Source organism: Ylistrum balloti, unplaced genomic scaffold (assembly GCF_031769215.1).
Source record: "Ylistrum balloti isolate Yb309-2 unplaced genomic scaffold, AGI_CSIRO_Ybal_v1 Utg369790, whole genome shotgun sequence".
Taxonomy (NCBI): Eukaryota; Metazoa; Mollusca; class Bivalvia; order Pectinida; family Pectinidae; genus Ylistrum; species Ylistrum balloti.
This window is the reverse complement of record NW_026781974.1, coordinates 571,061-587,210: the sequence shown is the minus strand read 5'-3', so window position 1 is coordinate 587,210 and position 16,150 is coordinate 571,061.

Genomic DNA, 16,150 nt, shown 5'->3' with positions numbered 1-16,150 from the left:
ATGATGATGATGATGATGATGATGATGATGATGATGATGATGATGATGATGGTGATTTAATATAAAGTTTATTACGTTGAGTGTGGGTAAGTATTTGCGTTCTTTAAATATCTCATGTAAATTATTTAAATATTGAGGTTTTTGATGTATCCGGAAAGTCAATCGGTTCCGCCGGTCGACTCCGGCATTTAGTATCGCCGTAGAAAGCATTGTTATGAGCCGCCATGTTTGACGCTTTTTGTTCAGAGCGGTTTTCGGATGTTTGCAAAGTGCAATACATAGAGATACACCACGAATCTTTTACCCTCACTGGAGAATGGATTAAACATCAAACCTAAAAGAGTTGTTTGTTCTCGCACAGTAAAAGATTCGTGACGTTATCATTGAGCCATAGGTCAACATGAGTGTTCATTCGGAACCAGGTATTAGATCTCTAAGCACTAGAACATTGACATTACCAGCTTTGGATATGTATCACGATAAGTTTAAAACATACTATGAGAAGTTAAACGATATCAAGAATGAGCTAAGGTCACTGCCAGACGACTTAGAGCGAGGAAAAAATGACAAAGATACTTTACTAGCTCTCGATAAACTAGTTTCATTTGTCGAAGTATCATACTTCAAAAATGCCGATATATTTCGCGACTTCTTACGGAAAACCAGATCAGTCGAAAGTGTAATTGAACTCAAGCAACTAGATACAGAAAGACGCTTGTTCTTTGCAAAATCAAACGCAATACGAAAAACAATAAAAGCATATGTACAGCAGTTAGAGCTTGACACTTCCGAGAGTGAGTGTATTTCACAGTCGGGTTCCGCATCTCACCATTCCGGATCTTGCCATTCCTCACAAAGAACTGCCGATAGTTCAATATTGCGCGGGAAAGAAGCTAAACTTGAAGCCCAGCGTGTATGATTGCAACATTTGGAGGAAGAATTTGCTTTAAAAGCTCAACTGAAGCAGTTGCGAGCAAAGCGTGATTTAGAAATGATTGAAAGAGAAGTGAATGTACTCAAGGAACCTCCGTATTCAATACCTAGCGAAGTTGCGAGTAGGGTAAACAGTGCACAACGTACCCGAGATTATGTGGAGAACTTGCCGCAAAGTTCTGCTTTAGGACCGGAAACTGCAGACCCTATAATTTCTACTCTTGACCCTGCAATCCCCCCTTTGTGCCTAAAGCTCCGACACGGGCTGATACCCAGAGTGGAATCGTCGACACATTCACAAAACATCTCGTAAAACGAGAACTGATTACGACAAGGTTGGCCAAGTATGACGATGACCCTATGAGGTTTCTCTCCTGGAAAATTAGTTTTCAAGGGATAATGAAAGATGTGGAGGCTACCAAGACCGAGGAGTTAGAATTATTGTGCGAAAAGTTGGGTCCAGAATCTTCCATACAAGCGAAGAAGATACAAGGTTATAGCGCGCATGATCCAGATCTAGCATGCAAGAAAATCTGGGAGAGACTTGAAAGGCGCAATGGTGCACCGGAAATGGTTGAAGCTCGTCTTCATAGCAGAATTAGAGACTTTCCGAACATAACTGTCGACAAATATCGTCTTCTGTATGATCTGACCGACTTGGCTATGGAGATCACTTCTATCAAATCTCAACCGCAGTTTGGAGCGTTATTCGCGTATTTCGACTCCAAAAATGGCGTGAATGAACTTGTCGAAAAGTTACCTTGGAATGTCAAGGAGAAATGGACCTCTGAAGCTACACGCTATAAGCAACAGAAAAATGTTCTGTATCCTCCATTTGAGTTCTTCGTCAAGTTTAATAAGAACATGGCTAGCATGAGGAACGACCCTACCTTTCAATATGAATCCAAGGTAGCTAACCAGAGGCAAGCTACTGCTCCTCGATAAAACAATCCGAATTCGAAGTCGCCATCTTCTACAAAGCGAAACGTAACCGTTATGAAGGTCAATGCCCAAGAATCGCCTGAGGACTCTGATATCTGTCCGCTTCACAAGAACGGTAAGCACGTCCTCAACGAATGTAGACCGTTTAGACAAAAGTTTATCGACGAACGGAAAAAGATCATACTCTTGAGTGGTATATGTTTCCGTTGTTGTTCTGGAAAGAAACATCGAGCGAGAAATTGTAAGACCGAAGTCAAGTGTAACATCTGTCAAGCTGCAACTTATCCTACTGCTCTGCATGAAGAGAAAGGCTTAAGTTCTTCCCAGGTCTTCAATCCCAATACTGCATCAGGTTCTCAAAACTACGAAGGGGAGAGAACGCCTGCAGAGACTGCTAATCAATGTGCACTCAAATCACCGGCGTAAGCAAATCATGCGCCAAAATAATTCCAGTGCGTGTATTCGCGAGTCCAGTCCTGAAGAATCCGTCATCGTTTACGCGACTATCGATGACCAAAGTAATCAATCGTTAGGAAAGTCGGTATTATTCAACCGTTTCAATGAGTCCTGCAAAGATATTCCCTACACTCTAGTGTCTTGTTCCGGCGCAGTCGCTGCTGCAGGCAGGATGTGCACTGGCTATAAGATTCAATCTCTCGACGGAAGTTGCGAACTTGCTATTCCTAGTCTGTTGGAATGCAACGACATTCCTAGTAGCAGGGATGAGATTCCATCTCCCGAGGTAGCTATGCTTTATTCCCATCTGAGACACGCAGCACCGCTTATTCCGCATGTTATTGAGGATGCTGACATGGAGCTCCTTCTTGGCAGGGACGTTATTCGTGCCAACGTTGTTGAGGACCAGATATTGGGAGAAGAGGATCAGCCTTTTGCTCAGAAGCTACCGTTAGGATGGGTGAAATTTGTTTTGGTGGAGCACATATTTCTGAAGTCCGAACTATGCAAAGCTACATACTAGGAAATGGTAGACATTCTAGGTTTTCACCATGCGAACACGAGCTTTCCGTATAAAGAGATTTGTTTGAGAAGACTGATCAGGACGAGAGAATAGGTTTGTCGGTAGAGGATCGTACCTTTCTTGAGATTATGGAACAATCATTTGCGAAAGATGAGAATGGCCGTTGGGAAGCGCCTGTTCCATTCAAGAAGGATAGGACGCGATTACCGAATAACAAATGTCAAGCACTCAGACGAGCTAGATCCTTCGATCGTTGTTTGCGTCATAACGAGCAAAAATGTGCCCACGTGAAGGACTTTATGAAAGCATTGTTCGCCAGAGGTCACGCAGAAAAGGCTCCCAATTTACCCGATGACGCAGAATGTTGGCTCCTCCCTTTGTTCGGGGTCTACCATTCTTAAAAATCGAGTTCCATAAGGGTCGTATTTGATTCCTCTGCCCAGCACGAAGGGATATCCCTTAACGACGTGATGATTAAGGGTCCTGATTTGGCCAACAACTTGCAGGGTATATTGATGAGATTCCGCCAAGAGGAAGTCGCGGTTGTGGCTGACGTGGAACAAATGTTCCACAACTTTCGAGTTGTTGAACCTCACCGCGATTACCTCCGTTTTTTCTGGCACACAAACAATGACTTGGATTCTCCCTTGGAGGTGTTTAGGATGACGAAAACCGAACTTCTCCCGAGGTTGCGAACTATGGCCTTCGTAAGTCGGTGTCATCTGCTGATCCGGATGTGCAGAGGTTTGTGTCAGGCAATTTTTATGTGGATGACGGATTGATGAGTTTTCCGAGCGTTGAAAGGGCTGTTAGTTTGGTACAGAGAACGCAGCGTTGTACGATGGCGGAAGATTGAGGCTCCATAAGATCGCTTCCAATTCGACGGAGTTATTGGAACTGTTCCCCAAAGAGGATTTAGCGAAAGATCATAAAGATCTAGATCTAGGTCAAGACTGCTTACCTGAACAGAGGAGTTTGGGGATTTGCTGGGATATTGTTTCCGACCGTTTCTTGTTTCGCGCAGACAAAGACCTGAAACCACTTACGCGTAGAGGCGTGTTATCCGTCATTAACAGTCTATTTGATCCTATTGGTTTTACGGCTCCCGTGACAGTTGAAGGAAGGATACTCATGCGGGAGGCCATGTCGTCAAAGTGTGGCTGGGACAAGTTGCTTCCGGTAACGTTGAGGATCCATTGGGAAAGGTGGGTTGACGAACTTGTTCACCTTCAGGACTTCACCATTCCACGTATGTACTGTTCGTTGTCTGTGGAGATGTCATCGCGTGTTGAAGTTCATGTATTTTCCGACGCATCGAAAGAGGCTGTTGCCGCAGTGGCATTTATCAAAGTGTTTTCTGAAGACTCTAGTGAGATTGGGTTTCTTACCGGGAAGGCGAAGGTGGCACCTGCACATGGCCACACGATACCGAGATTAGAACTGTGTGCTTCGCTTCTCGCGGTCGACATTGCAGAGAATATTAGAGAGCAACTTGATGTACCCAAAGACATGTTTACATTCTACACGGACAGCCGCGTTGTGTTGGGCTATATTTCGAATGAATCCAAAGGGTTTCACGTGTATGTCGCGAATCGGGTGAGCAGAATCCGATCCTTTTGTGGACCTCATTCCTGGAAATACGTCGCATCGAGTGAAAATCCCGCCGATATAATTACTCGTGGTTGTAGCTTCCGAATAGCCTGTGGATTAATGGACTTTTCTTTCTTCGCGGGGATAAGCGAGAGCTAAAACAACCTCAGGACTTTGATCTGATCAACACTGATGAGGACGTTGAGGTTAGAAAGCAGGTTTCTAGTGTCAAGACATCGGTGACGTGTCGTTTACTTGGTTGTGAACGTTTCGAACGGTTCTCAATGTGGACAAGCTTAGTGCGAGCGATAATGTTCTTGAAACGGGTGCTAAGGAAACGGAAATCTTGCGATGTAAACGCTGTTGAACTCAGAACTGACGCAGAGCTTTCGCAGCAGAGATTGGCGCAATCAGTACCGGAAAGAGTCCCCCGAGAAACAGTTCTTTGTCGACACTTTGTCCCATCTTGGATCCAGAAGGCATTTTACGTGTAGGTGGACGTCTCAGACAGATGAGAGTAAATGACGATAAGCCTTCTTTGCGTAACCACCCTATTGTCATTCCTAAGGGACACCACGTTGGAAAACTGCTTACGCGACAGTATGACGCTGAAGTTCACCATCAGGGGAGGCACCTTACGGAAGGTGCGCTCCGTTCTGCAGGTTATTGGGTTGTTGGTGGACGTCGCTTACTCAATTCCGTTATTCATTCTTGCATGCAGGGGGTTGCGAGTTTGGATGGACACATATGGCACAACTTCCTCCGGATAGAATGGAATCTTGCCCGCCATTTTCCTTCGTAGGAGTGGATGTTTTGGGCCCCTGGCCAGTTGTCGTGAAAAGATCACTTCGTGGAAGTACTACCAGCGCTAAACGCTGGGGCGTTCTATTCACCTGTCTTGTGTCTAGAGGTGTACATATAGAACTTGTAGAAGAGATGAGTAGTTGTCAGTTTATCAACGCCCTTCGCAGATTTACCGCTATTCGTGGCCCTGTGCGTCAGTTTAGGTCCGACGGCGGATCTAATTTTGTTGGTGCCGTTAAAGAGTTGGGCATCAGTGCTTCATTCATCGAGGACCGACCGATCCAGGAATTTCTCGAGAACGCTGGCAGTTCTTGGTTGTTTAATCCGCCGTACGAACACCCTTTTTGAGGAGCCTGGGAGCGGATGGTGGGTTCATGTCGGCGTATATTGGACGGTCTTCTGTTGGAGAACAAGTCGAAGGATTTGACGCATGATACAATTGTATCGTTTATGGCAGAGGTGTCCGCCATCATGAACTCACGACCGTTATTGCCAGTATCTACGGATCCAGAATCTCCGTCGATTCTTTCGCCGTCGCTTATTCTTACTCAGAAACCTCAGAATAGCGTTTCACCCCTCGACCTAACGGGTTTTGGTTCAGTTTGTCAGTTGTTCGTGGAGATACTCGTGTATCATATGTTCGACCTATTTCGGATCTTGTTCGATTAGTTGCGTTCGAATGAACTGATAAACATTTTCATGTGTAGTGGACACATCTGACCTTGATGTAAAAATTTGAACTTTCTGTGAATTCGTATGTTTGTGTTCTTATGATAAACATTATATAATTTTAGGGTCGGACAGAAGAAGGTCGAAGGTTGAAGTAATTGTATTTCATTGTGCTATATGTTTATTAGTACTCTTATTGTAGTAAAATTTAATTCTATAGAACACTTATTGGCGATTTCCTTTGTAAATCAGAAGGGGAGTGTGATGTATCCGGAAAGTCAATCGGTTCCGCCGGTCGACTCCGGCATTTAGTATCGCCGTAGAAAGCATTGTTATGAGCCGCCATGTTTGACGCTGTTTGTTCAGCGCGGTTTTCGGATGTTTGCAAAGTGCAATACATAGAGATACACTACGAATCGTTTACCCTCACTAGGTTAAGAAATAAATCCATAGGTAAGTACATACAAGAATGACCCGACGTGTCAGACTTTCATAGGCATGCTGATTAAATGTGAGGCAATATCCCTGAAAAAACATCTATTGTTATATCCAGACAAGTTCACATTAAGTACATACAGAACCAAAGGACGAATGGCATCATCACATTTGGGTACTCAAGTAAAAAAATCAACGCTGAAGGTCAGGTAAGGTCAGAATATACTTAAATTAAAAAAGTTCTTGTGTCGTATCTGCCAATCGGTTATTGTAAGCAAACAAAATATCAATATGAAAACGATGTATACATTTATATGGGTCGTGGTGCGTGTTATAAACCGCAGATTAACTTGAAATTCATTCTTCCTCTCGTCGTCATATTCTTCTCTAATCTAGGTCAATACGTTTTTCATGTCAGATATGTGTTAGTTATAAACCATGAATGAAAATAAAGAAAGTATTTGATAGATTAGAAGTTCTTCTAACACAACCAACAGAAGATTAAAGTGTGACGTTTTGATGACTACATGGTCACCATCATCAGACAAAAACTACATCATTTTGTATTGTGAAGGTAATCGGGCAGTGATCGAAACGTCACACTTTAATCTTCAATTGGTTGTGTAATAAGTGTAATACGTGTGATAACTTCTGTTGACACTACTAACCTAAAGAAAATGTTCCGAAAGAAATGGGTTCGGTTCTACAGTCGTATACACAATTTTCAAAAGAATAACCATCGTGTAACAGATTTTGTAAGTGGTCCTGTGGACAGAAATGTCCGTTTTAAATGTTTGGACACGTACAAGCAGTGTCAATGTTTTGTCCAACGTCATCCTGTAATTACTAATACTACCCATATTAAAAATCATTACATTACAATCACTACATTATATCCACTTAAAATCGAACACACATTAAAAGTAAAGTGATATCAGGTGGTTTTAGAAATGTTCACGATTTAAACACGTCCTGGTTTGGCCATTACCATATTAACTCGACAAAATCCGACTTCTTGGCGACGCTGTGAAATCATATCTTTTCTGTAACACGTCGATCCGAGTTCTTGCACATTAAACGTGTTTATTTCTCCACCAGCTGATCCTATTTGTGACTTTTAGTATAATATAAGTAGAGAAGTAGATAAATCCTTTAGAAATATCGACCAAAAATGTATATGTATATCTGTATCAATATATACTAATTTTATCATGATTTTTTTACATACAAGTGTATCAGAGTCCACGATAACCGTATGTTGTTACCAATGAGGCATTATATAATATGTTATTGTGTGTGTCAATGCATTATCTTCGTCTAAGATATCGCACAGGTATTCTACAACATCAATGGGTTTACGAGTCGTATTACATAAGTTTGGTAGGTATAAAGGTTAGTTGGTGACGTTGTCTTTCGTGACATCGCTTAATCGTTTTCAGTGATATCACTTATGTGGATTAAATGGTTAGTTGGGTACAGGTTTTTCGTCTAGGCGTTGATTTAGCGACGAACTTAGCGTTCTGGAGACGTAAGTGGAAGGCACTGCCATTGTCGGGATTTAGCTGTATGTAAAAAAGGTGTTATAAATGAAATAAAGAACAATTTTTCGTAAAGAAATCTTCTGTTTCATCCGTACTCGTTTGGAACTATATTTCCGCGCTGAGCAATTATTTGGCGTACGTCAAAAATTCAGCGTAAAGTCAACGCTGTCGTGAACCCGTTAAGGAATGATCTTTTCAAAATGGCGGACGTAGACGGCCACAAAAGGTGGGTGCTCACATAAAGCGAAAAAGTTACTGGTTTATGAAGAAATTCTGACCGTGATAAGTACCTCGCAAAACACAGAAATTCTCGAACTTGTATTACAATATTTGTAGGATACTGTTATGGTCTTAAGTAATTGTGAGTCCTTCGCAAAGTTGAGCGATCTGTTGAATTCGAGCATCAAGGCGAGATTTACTGCGAGATTTTGTTCATAATGAACTTTTAAAGCAATCTAACAATGTTGTTTACCTTAGTGACCGGTCCTCAGCAAGACACGGTTTTAGACAAAATATTACGTCAGCTACTTGTACCTCTCCAAATGTCTATCCATTGTTATTAATTTTTTGACAGGTGATGTATCAACTATGTACCAAATAAAAGTTACGTATTTGCACTGACAAGTTTGTAAAAGTTCTTATCTCATAGCTATCGCCAGTTGTAAACCGGTCTCCCTTCTGACTGCAAGACGGTCTCATTTAGGCATACACGTAACGTACGTTTGTGTTTCCACCGACAAACAAGACAAAGAATTTCAAAATATGTAATCATAAAGTGTGAAATCGTATCATTCGTTTGAATAGATGCGTAAAGCATAGCATGATATTAATGTAAAATGCTAGATAGAATAATGAAATCGTCAAACGAACGGGACCTCAGACGCAAAGATATATAACAACCAGCAAGATTTTTTTTACAACATTTATACTCTAGTTATGTCTTTCAAAACAACAACAACAACAACAACACTTGATTTTTGTATACAGTGTTTTATACGTCAGAATAGCACACTACCATTTGAACACATTACGCAAAGAAAGTGTTGACACCCGTCGCCTCGTTTTCGTGGGATTCTTTGATGCGCGGTAATAAATCGATATCGTGAAACTCGTCTATTAACTGCAAATCGACCAATATTGTATCCGACTTCACGGCACTGCCAAACGGAAAAATGATTCACAATTCGCGATGTTGTGGAACTAACTAATATTGAACAAGTACAGTAAAACTCACTTGTGTCGAACACGCATGAGTCGAATACATCGGATGAGTCGAGCGTTTCGTTCGGTCCCGATTTTTTTCTCCTCTTTATCTTAGTAAATTAAACACGGTTGAATCGAACACTGATAAATCGAATACTGTGGTTGTGTCGAATATATTTTGTTGTCCGTTCCTTCTAAATCGTACAAAAATTCCATGTTTGTGTCGAACATTCAGACGCCATGTTGTCTTAGGTAAATTTTCCTGGTCGGTAAAGAGTGTATCGGTCAGCCTTAAAGCCCCAATATACGTAACATTCACCAAAAATTTAGTGTAGAATCACAAATAATTATTGAGATATTCTCTAAGATGTAGTTAAAATTAAGTTATTCAAACAAAAGTTGCCATGACTTTGTGCATAAAGTATTGATATATGAGCAGTTGAAACTCGCTATTTGTAAACACACCTCCATTTTAAACACGCCGCCATCGAAATTACGATTGTTGCCGAACGACGTCGGAAAGTTCATGACCTGATCTCGCGAGAGTTGAGGTTTCTAATTATAGAGGAAGCACATGCAGATATGTCTACGGTAAGTTTTTGTTTACAAACATTGTTTGTGAAGTATTGTCGTAGGCTTGAGGTATTCCTGTGATAAACATTCAGTTTTTGGGAAATTATTAGAAGGAATAATTAGTTTAGAAACGATACGACACACAATTATAACGTAAAAATTCAGAACTGGCCTGATGTATGATTGAAAAAAAAAGAAGCAACTGGTGAACGTCTGTACTGTGTCTGCGGAATATGCGCATGCGCAATGTCATCGCTACGAGCGGTAATGTATGAATTATTGTGGGTCCCACATTGTTTATTTTCCGATTTTTTCAATTTTTATTTAAATTGAAAACAGTCAGTTTTATTTTCTTTAATTAAAGGAAAGTATTTGTTTTGTTACATATATTACGGGGAAAATAAGATAAAGTTTGTTTTTTATAGTGATTTTTACGTATATTGGGGCTTTAACGGTGTCAACAGGCCTATATGCACAATGTAATTTCAGGGTATCGATACACCTAATCCTTTTGTTTATACAGGTGCACAGTTAAATATCTCATTTTACCAAGAACTATGCGATCAAACAGCCATTGAAATAAAACATCTCATGTTTATTTTTTGCCCGTGAGTTGTTATTTTATTTGAGTGAAAATGTCAAAATTTGAGTGGAAGTGTCGAAAGGGGCTATAAATTAGGGTGAAAATTCGGGATTTGTCATTCATTCCACACTCTCAATCATGAGTTCAAATGAGCAATCTAGTGAAGGACCCAGGTCATCTAAGGGGATAACTGGATCATTTGAGAGAAATGCGGAAGAAAGAAGAGGACAGAAGAGGAAGCTTGATGTGAAAGATACGTGTTTGTGACAATGATGATTACAGTAACTGTCATTAAACTACGATTTATTTGTGTTTTAATATAAATACATATTGTAATTGATATTGTAAAATATAGATGTTGTCTTGTTCTTTTCATTCACACCTTGCTATCAGACACGATCGGCGAAAATAGGGTCAGTTTAAATATACGATGTCTCGATTACAGACGATAGACAAAAACATTATTGAGTCGAACCATCGGATAAGTCGAATATTTTACTTGGTCCCATCGACTTCGACTTATCCGAGGTTCACTGTACTATGACTACTGTTTTACAGGGGGTTTATAGTATTCTCAATGCGCGGTGCGGTGGAACTAACATTGAACAAGTACTGTGGCTAATGTTTAGGGGTTTACCTGTACATGGCTTTTGTGATTTAGTTCGATTTATTGTGATAAGAGTACTGTTGTTTGTGTTCATTAAGTTTTCCCAATCATTTGGAACAAATCTATAACCGGAATGGGACTGTTTTTCGAACCAATCCGTACCTTTTTTCTGTAAAAGTTATATATTTCTATGGACCAGTCCGTAACGTAGACAAGATTGTTTTCCTTCTTTTTGTGAATATCATAGCCTGGTGATGGGCAAAATAAGATATCGCTTAAAAGCGGAAATTATTGCAATGTAACGCTAACAATAACAAAAAAGAACCTTAGACTGCTTAAATATTTCATTCGGAACAACATCTCACAGTAAATCTCGCCTCGATGCCAAATTCAACACTTTGCTCAACTTTGAGAAGGGCTCACAATTACTTATGACAACATTACCATACAAATGTTGTAAAACAAGTTTCGAGCATTTCTGAGTTTTGTGTAGTACTTGTGCCGGTCAGATTGTCTTCAATAAACCATTGACTTTATGGCTTGAAGTGAGACTCACATTTGTGGACGTCTATGTTCGCCATCATGAAAAGACAATTCCTTAACGGGTACACGACAGTGGTCAAGATTAGGTAAAAAAGATTAAACAGCAAACTTTTGACTTTCGCTGATATGATTTTCATTTAATGTTGCAGAATAAATAGAGTACATACTCAAGAGTCTTGAAATATAAGCTGCAATTTGGTAACTTGCCACTTTTATCTTTCATAGCCCTCGGCAAAATACAGCTTATATACGTAGACAGTGACCATGACCTTGACCAGATAAAGATTGATAGAGAGGGGATAGATGTACCTGCAGATATCAGCAACAGATGAAACAATGTGCCATGTTGGATCTTATCACTAAGAGTACTGTGTAAGATGTAAACCTTTAGGCTGTCTATTTTGTTAAATATTGGACGGTCTAATAGGCGTAATGCCGAACACTGTCAAATATCTACATAAATAGACAGTTTCCTGCATTTATCATTTACTTGTACTACTGAAATGACCGATTATGATGAAAAACGTGATATCAATATATATCGATGTAGATGTGTTCTTGCACGTGCAAAAGCCCGAGCGAGCGGGCGTCCAGCCAGCAGAGACTAGCCTCTCTCCTGTCTGACCTCTGCTCTTCTCTTTTCTTCGCAAAGCAAGATAGGTCGATTTAAATTCAGATATCAGTTAAGTGTTGGTAACGCAATACATTACACATAAAGATTGCTTAGATAGACATTAGGTAATTATTTTTACTACCAGGGAACGAGTTAATACATGAACATGTGTTGTAGATCAGCAAGGACAGAATGCCTCTGACCACTGATGTAAGTAATAAATTAAGCTGGTCTCATTCTGGCACATACATTATGATGAAGCATATGACTTATGTCTAGCTGAACATATTTAATTAACTTTTAAGAGTTCATGATTGCAGTAATTATCGTTTTAATCTCACCTATTATCAGAAATGACCACGTGGATATATTTTACCCGATTAGGTACACATATTAATCAATATTTATTTTACTAGCTAAATGGAAACAGATGTATACATACCCGATACACAAGTTGTGTGATAACGTATCCAAACGTTACTCACTCCCCACCAAGTCCGTGCAAGACAGTTTGAACGAGGTTTTATCGCTGCTGTGTCCACGAGGTGTTAATGGTCTTCTTTATATAAATCCCGTAATATTCCGGACAAATTTCGTGTCCAATAATTCGATACAAGTTGAAACAGATGTTACTTAAATGTAAGTGTTGTTGTACTATTGACCACACAGACGTACACAATTCACACACATCTACAACTACACAGGCCTGATGCCACACATGTGTATTAGTATCGACCCGTCTCTCTTACCTGGTCTCACCTGAGCGAATGTACACACCGCTTGATCACAAAATAACGCTTTTTGAATTTCCAGCGACTTGCACGATAATTCGACTAGTAGGTGGTTGTAACTATCTGAGTGTAGGGAATTAATAGTTACCTTTCCCCATAGTCAGTTATTTGTTTGTTCCTGACGCCAATAACAACGCTTTAACGAGGACATAACATGAATGGACATTCCAGGCCTTGACCACGAACAACGGTCAAGCCTGTATTACCGTAAACAAGCAAGCTTGACCCCGGTGTAAACTCCCATTCACACAGGATGGTGGGCAGGTATCCCAAGGGAAGACAGTCCACACTGCAATAACAATGGTGGCAACACATTTCATAATTTATTTAGAGTAACAATCAGAATATGTCTCTGAGGCAAAATCCATGCCCAGGTGTTGTTGTTAAATGGCATTGTATTTTAAGTACGGTATGGAGGATTCCGGTTAGCTTACACACGGAAGGCCTCGTTCATTACCATTACATATGTTTTAATCCTTACTTATACAATAGGATACGCAGGCATTAAATTGCGTCTATACCCATGTCATTACTAGTATGCAGTATAAAATACATAGTATATTAGGTTAAACCTCTGGTGACTGATTTAGAACTGGCTAAGTAATTAAATTTGATCTCCCGATTTCTTCAATAATTATCTAAATTAATTTCAAACTCTACCACTGTTTTGGATCTAATAACCGACTCAGGCAGGTCATTCCGAATATCGACGATTCTAAATGTAAAGAAATATTTTCGAACATCCATCTTGCAACGTTTTATTTTTAAACGTTTTTTGAATTGCCTCTTGTTCTGGAGGAGGTATCAATTTGTAGTAATCCTTCATGTCTCCTCTTAACCTTCGATATCGCGAGACCTCACAGCGATACAGACGTTTCTACTAGTTCATACAGATAAAATAACTCACTTATATATGTACACAACTCGATTCTACATCCATTGATTCTGAACCCGAACAAAGCGTGGGAATATTTGAATTTGGCTGTAGTGAATTTGAAATGAGCATTGCCTAAAAAGCGAACGCATTATAACAGTGACTGAACTGAGTTGTTGTATGTTTGTATTTCCAGAGATACGTCATACTGGTCAGTTTTGTGCCTATCTGAATATAAGACACGCTTAGTAACTTGGTACGGAAGTTCATTCCGTAATTTAAGATACTAAAGTATACACCCTCTTCGCAAAAAAAAAAAAAAAACAAACAAACAAACAAATCTCTCAGAATATTCTATTTTTCCATTCTGTACACCAAAATACCCATATGCTAATAATTATAACTAACCTTGAATCATTTGCAACGGAAATAAAAAATGACGTTTAAAAATGCTATTTTCCTATAGAAGTATAGACAAGTGTATCTACTCCACAGGGGAAAATAAGAGACCCGTGGGTCATACGATTTATGTTTTTGGTAAAGTACCAAAGATTCTTCGATCCATAAAGAGTATTTGATTCCGACATATCTGGGTGGTCAGACGATGTTTAGATCACCTGACCTGAAGGTTCAGGATGACATATATCCATTGTGTTTCTCAGTCGCCATGCACCATGCGCTATGTGTAAACGTTCCATTCAAACGATTTATCGATTACCAAAACGTCTGTTATAATTATTCTTATTCACTTCGTTCAAACGAACACCAAACATTAATCATATAAAACTCGATGCCTATGTATGGGATGTGGCCTTGAACGGTCCCACGACCTTATTAGATATCATACAATTAATAAACCCAGTCACGGACTCATTCCCGATTCAATTCAATTCAATTCAATTTTATTCAAAGGACCTTACGGTCCATAAGTTTACATATTTAATACAATGATGACATATTATCATTAACATTGGAGAGAGGACCCACGTACATGTACAAAGTATACAGAGAACAAAAATATATCGGATGTATACATATATAATAGGATGATATACTGTATGAACTAGTTAAGCAGTTCTTTTCTCTTTTTCAGCGCAGAATGTATATATTTTCCTAAGTAAGTCAATTGCTTTACATTTTCTACACTTAATAGTTGTACTAACTTAAAAATTCGGTTTATTCCCACCTAGCCCACATTTGAAAATATCACAGGTACAGGTAGGTATCACACCTCTTTACCTGAGGGTTATAGTTTGTTTCAATTAATTAACCACACCTAGAATTAACCCCAAAATTGCATTAAAGCATCCAAGCTTGTGTATATTAAAGAATTGTCTTTGTTTTCATGAACAGTTTTATGCCTTATCAGTTAGTTATAAAATAATTAAAATGTTAGTGAATATTTATCAAAGTACTGAAGTGTGAAAATATGAATATTAATCAAAGCTTATTAGATAATTTGATTATTAATAAAAAACTGATTAGAGATATTGTTCAATCTAAGCCATGTAGATAGAATATATAAGACAGTTGATTTCTAAATCTTTAAACAGTTTCAACATGGCTAATGCTCAGCTACATGTTGATTTTCTGGATAATAACCGGGTTTTTTTTTTCTTGTTCATGCGGGGAACAAATATTCTGTGAAATCTCATCGTGGCCAGAGGTGTTATTGGAGGTGTGTTGATCGTCAGACTGGTTCCATGATTACGACCATTGATAATGTGCCAGTTTCATTCGGGCGGGACCATACACATCCGTCAAAAATGTGTCAAATCATCTCGTGTTAACGATAAGTCAGTAAAGTTAAGTACAGTAAACCTCGGATAAGTCGAAGGGACCAAGTAAAACCGTGTTTTTGTCTATCGCCTGTAATCGAGACATCGTATATTTAAACTGACCATATTTTCGCCGATCGTGTCTGATAGCAAGGTATTAATAAAAAGAACAGTTACTGTAACCATCATTGTCACAAACACGTGGATAATGCATACAAGATTGAACAAAAGACACACGTTACACTGGGTACTTCGTGAAAACAATACTTAAAAACATACATTTACACATATTGTACTCACATTTATAGTATTTGGATCGTTGAGACAAATATTCTCACAACAACTCACGGGCAAAAAATAAACATGAGATGTTTTATTTCAATGGCTGTTTGATCGCGCAGTTCTTGGTTAAATGAGATAATTACCTGGGCACCTGTATAAACAAAAGGATTAAGTGGATCGATACCGTGAAATTGCATGGAGCATGTAGGCCTGTTGACACCGTTACGGCTGACCGATCACACACGTTACCGACCAGGAAAATTTACCTGAGACAACGTGGCGTCTGAATGTTCGACTCAAACATGGAATTTTTTGTACGATTTAGAAGGGACGGACCACAAAATATATTCGACACAACCACAGTATTCGATTCAACAGTGTTCGTTTCATCCGTGTTTAATTTACTAAGA